This window comes from Talpa occidentalis, unplaced genomic scaffold (assembly GCF_014898055.3).
Source record: "Talpa occidentalis isolate TD23 unplaced genomic scaffold, MPIMG_talOcc4v2.1 talOcc4.3, whole genome shotgun sequence".
Classification (NCBI taxonomy): Eukaryota; Metazoa; Chordata; class Mammalia; order Eulipotyphla; family Talpidae; genus Talpa; species Talpa occidentalis.
Genome location: NW_023603184.1, coordinates 127,875,359 through 127,888,177, shown reverse-complemented (window position 1 = coordinate 127,888,177; position 12,819 = coordinate 127,875,359). Strand labels below are relative to the sequence as shown.

General features: G+C 42.2%; 1 protein-coding gene and 1 pseudogene across 2 annotated transcripts in view; one reads left to right on the top strand and one right to left on the bottom strand.

Annotated features, from left to right (window-relative positions):
* Positions 1-1,788: 1,788 nt before the first annotated feature.
* LOC119254829 (eukaryotic translation initiation factor 4E type 2-like) lies at positions 1,789-2,479 on the bottom strand (annotated as a pseudogene).
* A 5,920-nt stretch (positions 2,480-8,399) lies between these two features.
* Positions 8,400-12,819, top strand: part of CMKLR2 (chemerin chemokine-like receptor 2) — a 36,514-nt gene continuing 32,094 nt past the window's right edge. For both annotated transcript variants that reach the window (XR_005127641.2, XM_037523914.1), the window contains exon 1: positions 8,400-8,690. The gene's annotated coding sequence lies outside the window, so the exon portion shown is untranslated. The remainder of the gene's footprint in view (positions 8,691-12,819) is intronic.

Genomic DNA, 12,819 nt, shown 5'->3' with positions numbered 1-12,819 from the left:
GTCATATCAGATATCTCCCATGTATGCAGTATACAGGAGGTATACATGTTATCATTAAGCTTCCTTCTGGTGCTTCTCTGATTATTTGCCAGTCCAGAGGGCTATAAGAATTCCCCTGTGCCCCTACATGTGCATGTGAAATAATCCCTATTTCCTATTAATCTGTCCTCTGTTAGTCAATTCACAGGCCCCTTTACAGAACCTAAGTGAATGGAGGAAGGTTTTGTTGTTTTTTTTTTAATTTTTATTTATTTTATGCATATAAGAACTGGGGTGTAAGCCAGAGATGCGGGGGTTGGGGGGGTGACAGGATTCACCACAGAAAGTGGGAAGCAGAACAGGCAGATGTACTGAAATACACTGCTGAGGGGAGCAGCGGGCGAATCAAGAGAGTTCTGCTGCATCATGTGGGTCATCTCCCTGGGCGGCTGGGATTGAACTCATGCTGCAGGGGCTGGCAATAGGTTGATAGTGCTGTCTTTAACCCCTGCACCACCAGGGAGGCCCAGTGGAGGAAAGTTTTCTTCTCCTGTATTAGCCTGACAATTTCTGTGTGCCACGGCTATGGTATACCTGTACACTAGTACCTGTGCCCAGTCAGTTTTCAGTACCTCTCCCCCATCAATATAACCAAATTATTTTCAATAATACAAAATGAAACAAAAAAGAAATACAGATGAGGATTTCATTTACTGACAGTCATCTATATAATTATGCAAGGAAACAAAATTTTAAATAAATAGTACATTTCTATAGTACAAAAAAGGAAAAATGAACAACTATTTCTTCAAGAACAATTTTTCTATCTAACTAACAATTTAACCATAGATTCCCTTGGTTACAGTCACATAATAACTTAAGGGAGAAATTGTCTGGTGATAGGATTCAGGATACATATTAACATCCAAACATAACACCTTGGCATATTGAATAATTGAAGCTGAAGGAATTTGAGAAACAGCATGTGCAGGAAGAACTTCTGACCTGATGCAGGCCATAAAACACTCATCGGGCACTGTCCTTCCTCTGCCCAAGCAAAGGACAGCATTATCTCCAAAAACGAACAGTTCTCGCTGTTCCCCCAGTTTGCTACACTCAGCTCATACCCTGTTTTGTTCAGTCATGCGTTTTTCCCACGACTTCCCAGCCTTTATCAAAAGTAGCTTGAAAATACTTAGGTGTAGGGGCCTCCCCCGTGGCGCAACAGTTGAGCGCTGGGTTGTGAAGCTGCCCGCAGCCTCTGCAGCGCTGGTTCAATCCCGGGCCTCTGGGAGAGGGTCCCATATGGTACGCAGACCTCTCCTGCTGCCTGCTGGTCCCCTCAGCAGTGTATTTCATCAGTCTGCCTACCTTGCTCTCCCCTCTGGCTCTGGTGAATTCTCTCACCCTACTGCGCTTCTGACTGTACCCAGTGCTTGTATAAATAAATCTTAAAAAAAAAAAAAAAAAACTCATTAGGATTTTTAAATGAATAAATAAAATTTCTTCAGATTTTCATTTCCTTCTGAAGGCTCCTGCACTATGCACAACTTATATTAAATAAATTTGTATGTTTTCTGTTTAATCAGTCTTTTGCTATAAGGATCTGGACCAAGTACTTACATTGAGGTGGAAAAGATATTCTTCCTCCCCTTACCTCAGCAATTAACAGAATTTTAGTAATACTGACACATATGCAGAAAGTATAATTTAGGCAATTATTAAATTACCTCATTGAGGCAATGCTTTTACTTCTTGAATTGGTATTCAGTTATAAAACTAATTTTCATTATTGCCAGCTGTGTATTCTTACGTGATTTTTGTATTTTGAAAGTTTGAATTGTCCTTGATGTTGTCAGTGTGGGTTTTATACTCCATAAGGTGTTGGTAGGTGGGTTAAGCTCTGGCCAAAGTGTCTGGGGTTCAGGCTGTGGTTGCTTGGTTGCTGGCAGTCTTATTCCATATTGAAATAACGTCCTCCCCAATGAGGACCGACAGATACCACAGCCCACAGATATCCTCCCCAGCCAGAACTGCTCCCCCAACATGGCAGCAAAGGCAGGTCAAGCCCTCCTGAAGTCAAATGATCCACTTGCCACCACTTTTACTTGCACCCTTGGACTCCTCACATGGGTTTAAGGCCATCTTTGAAGAGGTAGAATTCGCTGTGGCCTGTCAGGTCCCCAGGAAGCATCATCATATGGCTGCAGAACCTCTAGAACTGCCAGAGACAAAGCTGCCAGTCTGTTTGATACGCTGCTTACAGCTCTGTGAGCTGGAGGGACGATGAAGGGGTGCTCCTGGAGTACCAGAGAGTGTAGTTGTACTGCAGGGGATGCTCTATGGGTTTAGGGTAACAGCCTTCCTCCTGTGCTGCCCTGACACTTCGATGGCCTTCTCACCATCTTTCTGTGCGTGGTCTTCATTCTGATCGTGGTCCCCACCGTCATGATCTTCAGTGCTTTGAACTTGGCTGGCCATCCTCTCACCACGGCCGCTGCCATTGTCTCCCTAAAAATGATGTTTAATACTCAATATTACCCAAATTCAGTAGAAAAAATAACTGTATTGTCTATGGACTGAGATTTACATTTGCCAAACAAAAAAGAGTACACTTTGCAGCTCTCTCTTTATTCCACTCTTTTGCATTTTAAATATAACTAAAAACTCTAAGTGGTGTCATGGAATAAAGCCGTTGAAATGATTAATTTACCCGCAAGGGTATGGATAATTCGAGGTATTTTATTCAGAATATTCTTTCTTTTCTTCTGTATGTACTCTGATTTTATTAAAGTGCTTTCACACAAAGAGCTGTCTTTGTCCATGTGTATGAGTGGCTGGACCTCTTTAGAGTATGCGAGTGTGGGAGTCCTTGGGTTGCCCCTTGGTCACGTGCTGACACTTGTATGTTAAATACATTATGAAAAAATAAGTGATAAAATTTAAGTAATTTACTTTCATGTAAAACACATTGTGCATTAAATAAATTTTTTGTCTATTAAAATAAATTTTACATATATATTTGGGGGACAAATACCATATATAATTAAAACATAAAATTAAAATCATGGTAGTCACATCAATTTTTAGAATTTAAAACAAGATTTTTTTGAGGGGAGGACTATTTCATCAGTAACTTGTTTAGAATTGCTGGCAGGTAGTGAGCACAAAAAACAGAGGGTCTTCAGTTGGTTTTATTGTTTTAATTCCCCACAGACAGTGCACCCAATATTGCCTGCACCTGAGCAAGTGGTTCTCCATTGCTTCTGTGGCACACCTCTCTTGCCTGGCTAAGCTGGCTAAAGTTGGTTTTATTAATTTAATCATATTTTATAATGCATTCATGTTTTACTAGGGAGACCTAGAGGATCCATTTTTTAATGAAATTCTTTATATAATAAAAATGATTGCTCAGGGCCTCCCTGGTGGCACAGGGATTAAAGTCTCAGAGCAATCAAGCTATTGCCAGCCATTGCAGCATGAGTTGGATCCCCAGCCAGGGAGCTGACCCACATGGCACAGCAGACCTCTCCTGCCTCACCCGGTGCTCCCCTCAGCAGTGTATTTCAGTCAATCTGCCTGCTCTGCTCCCCACTCTGTCTCTGGTGAATGCTCTCACCCTCTGCACCTCTGGCCTACACCCCAGGTTCTTGTATGCATAAATAAATAAAAATAATTTAAAAAAAATGATTGCTCAATGACTTACTTCTCTGTGTTCTCAATTTTTCTATATTGAAGAAACTCAACAGGAAAAATTTAGAGACATGAGTCAAAAGTGCAAATTCTTGGAGTGTCTGGAAGGATCCTGTCCATGACTGGGGAGAATAGGGGAGAAAGATGTGGAACCAGAAGGCAGTGCCCCCCAAAGGAGTAGGGGTTCTGGGAGAGGTCACCACTCAACTTGCTCTGACTGGGTCCGTGTGGGGAAGCAAGCCCAGTGTTACCCACACCTGGCAAGTTCTTCCTGAGGCGCCTGCCATCTGGAGCTGTATAAGTTCTCATTTTTTAATAGATTTATTTATTATGCATACAAGAGCTGGGGTACAGACCAGAGGTGTGGGGGGATGAGAGGATTCACCAGAGACAGAGTGGGGAACAGAACATATTGACCAAAGTACACTGCTGAGGGGAGCAGCAGGCAAGACGGGAGAGGTCTGCTGTGCCATGTGGGTAGCTCCCTGGCCGGCCAGGGATCGAACTCATGCTGCAGAGGTTGCGGACAGCTTTACATGCTGCGTCTTAACACTTGCGCCACCAGAGAGGCCTCAAGTTCTCATATTTAAATGCTGAAAATAAATTCACACTCTAGAAAATTCTGTAATTCAAAATACAACTTCAGCGGCAATGTAGCTCCCAGGCTACCATCCGTTCTAACAAAAAAAGGTAAAGAACCAAAGAAGTCCAAGAAAATACACTTTATTCTCCAACAATTTTCCTTTCCCAAAATTTGACACATTAGAAAAATCCAGCTACACTTACATCATATCCATAATCTGTAACTTAACAAGAAATGTAGCACAATTAGAGTGGAAATGTAGCATAATTAGGGTGGATAGTTGGGGCTGGCCTAATCCTTCCTGAATCAGGGCCAAGGATGATATCACCCAAATGCCTGTCAACTAGTAATACACAAAGATTTATTTAACCACTGGCACACCACTTTCCTATTTGCAGGGCAGTAAATTAATAGATTATTTACCTCCCTTGGTAACAAAAAGAGGGACTGCTTCTTCCAAAACTCAGGAAAACTGAGAAATTATTTCCCAGAGAAATTATTAAGCCATAATGACTCAAGTACAGAGCCCCAGAACCTTTGCCTGCATCTCACCCATAGCTGCTCTGCACAGATACCTGCCTACAGGAAAGTGTTTGCTTTGCCCCCCCAAAACCCAAAAGAGTCCAACACTACATTTTTGGAGTTAAAAAAATAGATGGTATATTTGTCCTTAAGAAGCCACTCTACAGCATTGTCTAAAGGTCTCATTTAATTATCATTTGGCATTTGGAAAGAGAAGTTTAATTCAAATCAGTTAACAATGGGAGCAGCTCTCCATATTTCTGCAGTTAATTAGAGCTTTGTGTATTTTTTTAAAGATTTATTTATTTATGCATACAAGAACTGGGGTACAGGCCAGAGGTGTGGGGGTGAGAGGATTCACCAGAGACAGAGTGGGGAACAGAACAGGCAGACTGACTGAAATACACTGCTGAGGGGAGCAGCGGGCAAGATAGGAGAGGTCTGCTGCACCATGTGGGCAGCTCCCTGGCTGGCCGGGGATCAAACTTTGTGCTGCAGAGGCTGCATATGGCAGTCACAGTGCTGTGCTTAACCCCTTGCACCACCAGGAAGACCCCTGGATTTTTTTTTTTCCACAAACAATAACAAAATTTATTATTAACAAAATCAAGTTGACCTGATTGTAATGTCCCAAATACCCATTTCTGAGACTTCTATCATTAGAATATTTACAGTTTGGCGCAGTGTGGTGACTTTAACCTCACACAAGAAAGGAAAAGACTAGGGCCTCCCCCGTGGCGCAGCTGTTGAGCGCTGGGTTGCGAAGCTGCCCGCAGCCTCTGCAGAGCAGGTTCGATCCCCGGCTGCTCCCCGGCCACCAGAGGAGGGTCCCACATGGCGCGCAGACCTCTCCTGCCGCCCGCTGCTCCCCTCAGCAGTGTACTTCGGTCCTTCTGCCTGCTCTGCTCCCCGCTCTGGCTCTGGTGAATTCTCTCACCCTCCCGCGCTTCTGACTGTACCCAGTGCATGTATAAACAAAACAAAAACAAACAAACAAATAAATAAATAAAATAAAACATGCCTCTATTAAAAAAAAAAAATTAAAAAATAAAATTAAAAAAAAAAAAAAAAAAAAAGAAAGGAAAAGACTAACAATATTCTTGATCATTCAAAAGGTAAGAGACCAAGTTGCTTATCCTGGTGTTTTTGGTGAGAGGAAGGGGTGTGACCCACTTAGAATTGCCCAGTTCATTCTAATCCTTAGAGCTTCTTTAGATCAGCACAAAGCTCCTCTTTTAAAATGTACTCGCTTCTAAGAACACTCTCCTAGTAGTGACCTTTCAAGCGTCAGTGGAGTAAAGCTATTTTTAAAAAAAGGGAAAGCCTGTTCCCCAAAATAATATGGTAGGAACACTGTGTTTCTTCTCTTCTGAGTTAAGCTGCCCCTCAGCAATTATGCCTGCCCCTTCCTCTCATTCACTGCCCTCTGGAAACATCTCTTCTTATAGAGAGACCGTTAGTCTAATGGTGAAGTCTCTAAAGAGGGTGCTGTTTGGAGTCAGAATGCCTGGGATAAAGCAATTCTCCAACTTACTGTAGAGGCTCTCTTAACAGATCTCCACTGAACTCGCTCACTGGCCCTGGCAGAAGATCATTGCACCCATTGTATGCTGAGAGTGGGGGTGGGTAAGTGATCTCCAGTACATCTGAGCATTTCAGCCTCTATTACTTTTGAGTAATGGATCAGCTCTAAGGCATGTTTTAAAATATCAAAGAGGAGCATCTCTTAGCGCACATCAAAATACAGGGCCACTTCGCAGAGAGATTATAATTAGTGTTCTGATTTCCTTGGACTACATTCAAAGCTAGGTATTTCAAGTCTGTTGTTTTATATTTCAACTCTGTTGTTTTAGTTTGCAGCTAAAATGTGAAAATAAAAATAAAATATCCTGGGTTTCAGTTAAATGATGCTTGCCAGTAGTAAATACTTGCTAAATGTCATTTTTTGTCGTTTTCTTTTCTACCCTTTGCTACTCAATGCTGTCTGTTCTATCACCAGAAAGTAAACCCACATAAAGTACAAACCCCTGGGCATTTTCAAAATGCTTTTTGCGTATGAAACAGTGCTTTTGTGTGATGGCAAAACAGATTAGAGCTAATTGTAATTACCAATATTGGTGATGCAGAGGAGTGGGAAGTGGTGACTGGACACAGTGAGCTTAGTAATAGCAGCTATTTATATAGAATCAAAGGATTGGGGAAAATATGGGAGAATGTGCATCCTATGGGTTAATGAATCCTGCAATTTGTGAGAGAGTGCCCACCCCACCCCCAGAGTCATACTGATTTGCTCCTATCGCCTCCTCAGAGTGAGATTTACTGCTTTAGATTTCCTGGATTTGGTCTAATTGAGGAGGAAAAATTATTTTCCTTCTATTCTTCATTGTTCTTTTGCTGAGACTCCCTGTATGAAAGACAGATAAACAGGAGAAGAAAAAAAAAAAACACTATAATTACATTTGTGTAGAACTCCACAGTTTTGTGACTCAAAGGCAGCCAGATGAGTCAGGCTTGCATGCAATCGTGGGCTAAGGGAAGGGAGAGGGGCCTGGGGCTTCAAAGGAGAGGAAGGAGAAAAGAGGAAATATTTAGCAAACAAAGTTTGCTCAGCCAGGTTGGTGAATCTCTTAGATGAAAATTCAAGCTTATTTAATAGCTCCTTCTTCCTGGTAGTCTCCCCTTGAGAGTAAATTTCCTTTATAAATGTACATTGCCCTTACAAAGGGGAAACATGGACACTGTTTTTAGCATTGGTGTCTGAAGTTTTTAAAAAATAATCAGTTCAAAATAACCCTTATGCCAAAGAGTCATTTTTGAGGGTGGCACCTTCCATTACTCTTCAATTGTTCACAGAAGACAAATCGAGATCCTCTGCTGGTCTGGCAGCTCACCTAACATTTGTGTAGCTCACCTCAACATTCAATCAGCTCAATAATATTCAATCGCCAGTATCACACAAAGTCATGTCGAAGTTAGACTTTACAAAAATCAAGTCAGCTCTGCAATGTCAGGTTAACCACATCAAGGCTTGCTTATTACCGTCAACCTCCACACTTAATCTGGTGTATTTGTGAACAGTGAGTCCTGCCTCAGGTACAAAGATGTGCCCCCACCTGCCAGGGCCACCAGGGAGATGCGGGATAAAAATCAAACCTCTAATTTCCTGGGAGCCTGGAAAGTACTCTCTCAACCTCTCTTACTCAAGAAATACAAACTAAAATACATACTTTGATATGAGATTGTAATTTCTCACTATCAGAAATACACTGAAACCCAAGAAGTAAAGTTGAGCAAAGTCAGAGACTGAGTTTTAACTCTATTAAATGTTATCCCGGCACATACTTTAACTAACATGATTTTCTAATCCCTCACTACCAGAAATACACTGAAACCCAGTAAATAAAGTTTCTCCTAAAGAGCCCTATAGCTGGTTGCGCATTTCAAGAGCTCTCCACTACATGATAAGCTGCTTTTCTTTCCACGGGTGCTAATTTAACTTGACTTTTCATAAGCAAAAGCCTTCCCAGACAAAGGGAGGATTGGTGCCTCCCCACATTCTGCTTTCCAGCCAGCGGCATGGCAGCCAATAGCAGTGACTTCCATTCCAAAAGCAAACCCCGGTTACACACACATATCGCTGAGCAAAAGAATTAATTTGTACAGTATGTTCATTGCTTCCTTTTCTCCTGGAATTCATGATGAAGTTTTAGGGAGGGTGGTGGAGGAAGGGAAAACCACATTCGAAACCCATCATTCTCTACAGTGTCATTTCGAAAGCCAGACAAAAGCCAAATGAGGAGGCTGGGGAAAAAGTGTACAACGTAGCAGCTGAAAATCACCCTCCATTTCTTCTGGAGCCCGGAGGTTATACCCAGGCATCACAATAGCTGCCCTTCTCACAGACACCTAACTGGTAAGTGCTTGCTTGTTTGTTTTCCTAAAACTGACACTTCTGCAGCAGAACTGATGAGGGCTTCTGCAGATGATTCCTTTACAAAACAGTATTTTGACTAACTACCAGCTGGCAAAAAAGGAAATGTTCTTCTTATAGTTTAGGGAAAGCCCTGTGTGCAGATTTCTATCTTTGGTCCTGTCAGAGTTTGTAGGGAAGACCAGAAGAGAGTTTTTGGTACTCAGTTTCCTTTTATTGGCTGAGGGAAACTGAGGCCGGCGTTCGGAAACACAGCTGCTGATTAACTCTGAAACACTTTGGAGTTGGTGCTGGGGGAAGGGGTGGAAAGGCACAAAGAAGAACTTTCTGTGATTTTCCCCAGCTTTTACCTAAATCATTACAGCTCCCAAATGTGGATGTTAAGTTGTGACCCAGAAATAGTCAAACATCATTTGCGGACAGCTCACTGTAGAGAAAACTAGCAGGAGGAAATGGTACTCAAGTGAAAATTGATTTTACCCTCTTACAAGGTGGAAAGAAAGTTCTAAATTGAACAGTAATGTGATTTGGGTTTTTTCCTCTCTTTTTAAGATGAACAACTTGTGCTTCTTAAAGACACTCACATTTATTTGTTGTTACTGCATTTTTTTTTTTTTTCATCTCATAATCAATTGCCTGTTAGAATAATTGGCACCTGGGCTCTGCTAGTGAAGAATAAATGACATGCAGGGAAGTAGCTGAGAAAAAAGGTTCAGCTACTCAATTGTTCCTTTGGTGGTCAGATAACTGAGCAGCAATTGCTTTTTGTCTATTAGTTCACCCTTTCCCCCAGATGAAAGCTAATGAAAACCAAATGAGGGTTTGATAATGGAATTTTTATCAACACTTACTCTCTTAAATTGACCCTTTCACTTAAAGCAAACTCATTCCATCCAAGTTTCCACAAATGACTTGCTAAATTAATCCACTAGTATTTTTGTTGCATGAGTGGGAAAATAAAAGACTTAGGGACCTTTCTCTGAATTTCAAATTACTTAGTTTAATTCCTCCTACTGAGTAATTCTCACCATGTTTGCACATTGTTCAGACATTAAATGGTTTTTACATTTTTTTCATGTCCTATACTTATGATGTCATCTCAGGCTTAAGTCATTTAATTTGTAAAAGAGTGTAATGCATTTTCTGTTACTTTACCACTAATTATCATCTGCCTGAAATAGATACTTAAGCCAACATTCCCTTTCTGAGGGCCACACCACTTGGAGCAATCATTTCAGAGGACATTTAAGGACTACAGTTGAGCACTGTGTGTGCGTATAGAACATAGTTATTCTCTCTGACCTAGTAGTCTCTATAAAAGTAACCTACTGAAGTAACTTTAAAAGAAGAGGGCCTCCCTGGTGGCGCAAGGGAGCACTGTGAAGCTATCTGCACACAGCCTCTGCAGCACGAGTTTGATCCCCAGCCAGCCCAGGGAGCTACCCACATGGGCAGCAGACCTCTCCTGGCTCACCCGCTGCTCCCCTCAGAAGTGTATTCCAGTCAGTCTGCCTGCTCTGTTCCCCACTCGGTCTCTGGTAAATCCTCTCACCCCCTGCACCTCTGGCCTGTACCCCAGCTCTTGTATGCATAAATAAATAAATCTTTAAAAAGTAATAAATTAAAGGAGAAGAGCTTTATACCCAAAGATTTTTTTTTTTTGCTAGTTATATATGATTTAAAAAAAATGAGAAGCAATCTAATAGTAGGAGACTACTAGGAACTTCTGTACCATCTCAATGAAATACTTTGCAGTCATTAGAAAATCATAATTTGGAGGGTTATTAGCATTATGGAAGCTTGTTTCTATTATAATGTCAAGTATGATTTTAATTACATATTAAATAAATGCTGTTGAAGAAAATATGCAAAACTGAAAACAGTTGTGTTAAATGATGGTGAGCTTATAGGTCTGTGTAAGAGGAAATTTTCTTTACTCTCTTAGGTTCAATGCTTAGGCATTGTAAATTAAACTGACAAAAAGGCAGATTAACAAGAGAAAATACAAAATTGAATCATATGTTTTTATTAACATACATACAGGAGTCCACAGAAATGACTCAAAGAAGTGTTTCAAATTTGAGGCTTATATACCATCCCAGTCAAGGAAGGAGACAGGGAGAAAAGCACTTACCAGAAGACAAATGACTTAAGAAGGAAAGAGAGAAAGGACTCTTACAGGGAAACAAATTACTCTGTGGAAAGATAAATGGGCGCTTAGGAGAATAGATGGGACAGATAGTTTTTGTGATAGTCTGTTCAGGTGTGTTGTAGAGACTGCTCATGTTGTGATAAGACTCCATCTTCCCTAGTTGTTCATAGAGAAGGGTCTTAATGACAATCAAGCATTCTTTTAATAATGAAAATGCCTTCTGTGAAAATCTGTGCAAAAAAAAAATTGACACAGGGACCTCCCCGGTGGCGCAGCGGTTGAGCGCTGGGCTGGGAAGCTGCCTGCAGCCTCCTCAGCGCCTGTTCGATCCCCGGCTGCTCCCCGGCCACCGGAGGAGGGTCCTGCATGGCGCGCAGACCTCTCCTGCCGCCCGCTGCTCCCCTCAGCAGTGTACTTTGGTGCTTCTGCCCTGTTCTGTTCCCCGCTCTGGCTCTGGTGAGTCCTCTCACCCTCCCGCACATCTGACCTGTACCCAGTGCTTGTATAAATAAATAAATCTTTATAAAAATAAAAAAAAAAGACACAGGGGCGTATGCTGGACTCCATTCAATGACCTACCCTTTCTTTTCCCCCTTTCTTTAATAGTACATCATTTTTATAATTTAGAAACTTTAAAATATTGAAAATTGCTAACTATTTTTTTCTTCGTGTCTCAATTTTCATGCAAACCACAAAAAGTTAAAGGCATCAATCAGGTAGGGCTCATCAGGTCTATTTTACCTGGTTTCTTGGCTGACATTATTATTTTTTTTTTTTTATAGAGGCATGCTTTATTTATTTGTTTGCTGGTTTTTTGTTTGTTTGTTTTGTTTATACAAGCACTGGGTACAGTCAGAAGCGCGGGAGGGTGAGAGAATTCACCAGAGCCAGAGCGGGGAGCAGACAGGCAGAAGGACCGAAGTACACTGCTGAGGGGAGCAGCGGGCGGCAGGAGAGGTCTGCGCGCCATGTGGGACCCTCCTCCAGTGGCCGGGGAGCAGCCGGGGATCGAACCGGCGCTGCAGAGGCCGCGGGCAGCTTCGCAACCCAGCGCTCAACCGCTGCGCCACCGGGGAGGACCTCTTGGCTGACATTAACTTTTAGTAAAGGTTTCTGCCTCATAAAACTTCTAATGAAAGTAATAAAAGCCAAGACCACAATGAAAACTAATAGCATACAATTTATAAAGATAGATATTACATAACTAGTTAAATGCAAATTACAACAACTGTTGGAATGGCCCTGCATCCCTGCACTCTTTTTTATTTATTTTTTTAAAAGATTTATTTTTATTTGTTTATGCATACAAGAACTGGGGTGTAGACCAGAGGTGTGGGGCGGCGGGTGGGGTACATGACAGGATTCACCAGTGGCTAGCACAGCCTCCAGACGGGGTACAAACCACTCTGCTTCCCTCCAGACTGGGTACAAACCACCCCCACCCCAGAACCTGCAAACAAGAAGCACAGTGCAGCACTGAACTCCACCCGCTGAAGTCCAGATGGGATGCTGGACATAGTGTGTAGTGCTGTGCTACGAACTCTGTCCCTAGCATTCTGAGCCAAGTGGCTGCTGGGAAGGAGGTAGAGCTGAGTGGTCTTTTTTGAAGAGGCTTTAAAAGGCTGAGGCAGGCGGACTCACTCTTTTTCACTGGAGCTGCTGCAGATGGTGGCCACTGACCTGCTGAGCATTAGGCCTTCCTGCCTCTCTCCTTTTACCCCTCCCTCTGCCCATATATGGGGGTCTGGGGAAGGGGGGAGTAGCCTCCCAACATTGGGGGCTTTCTCCCTCTCCATCTTGGTTAAATTTGTCTGATTTGGTTTTTTTTTGTTTTTTGGGGTTTTTTTGGCCACATCAAAGGTCCTTTTGCTGTCATTTGTGGTGGCAGATGGCTGGACTCAGAACTGGTAAGAGCGACTGTGACCCAGTGGCAGTTTTTAAACTTTTTGCCTGGTAATA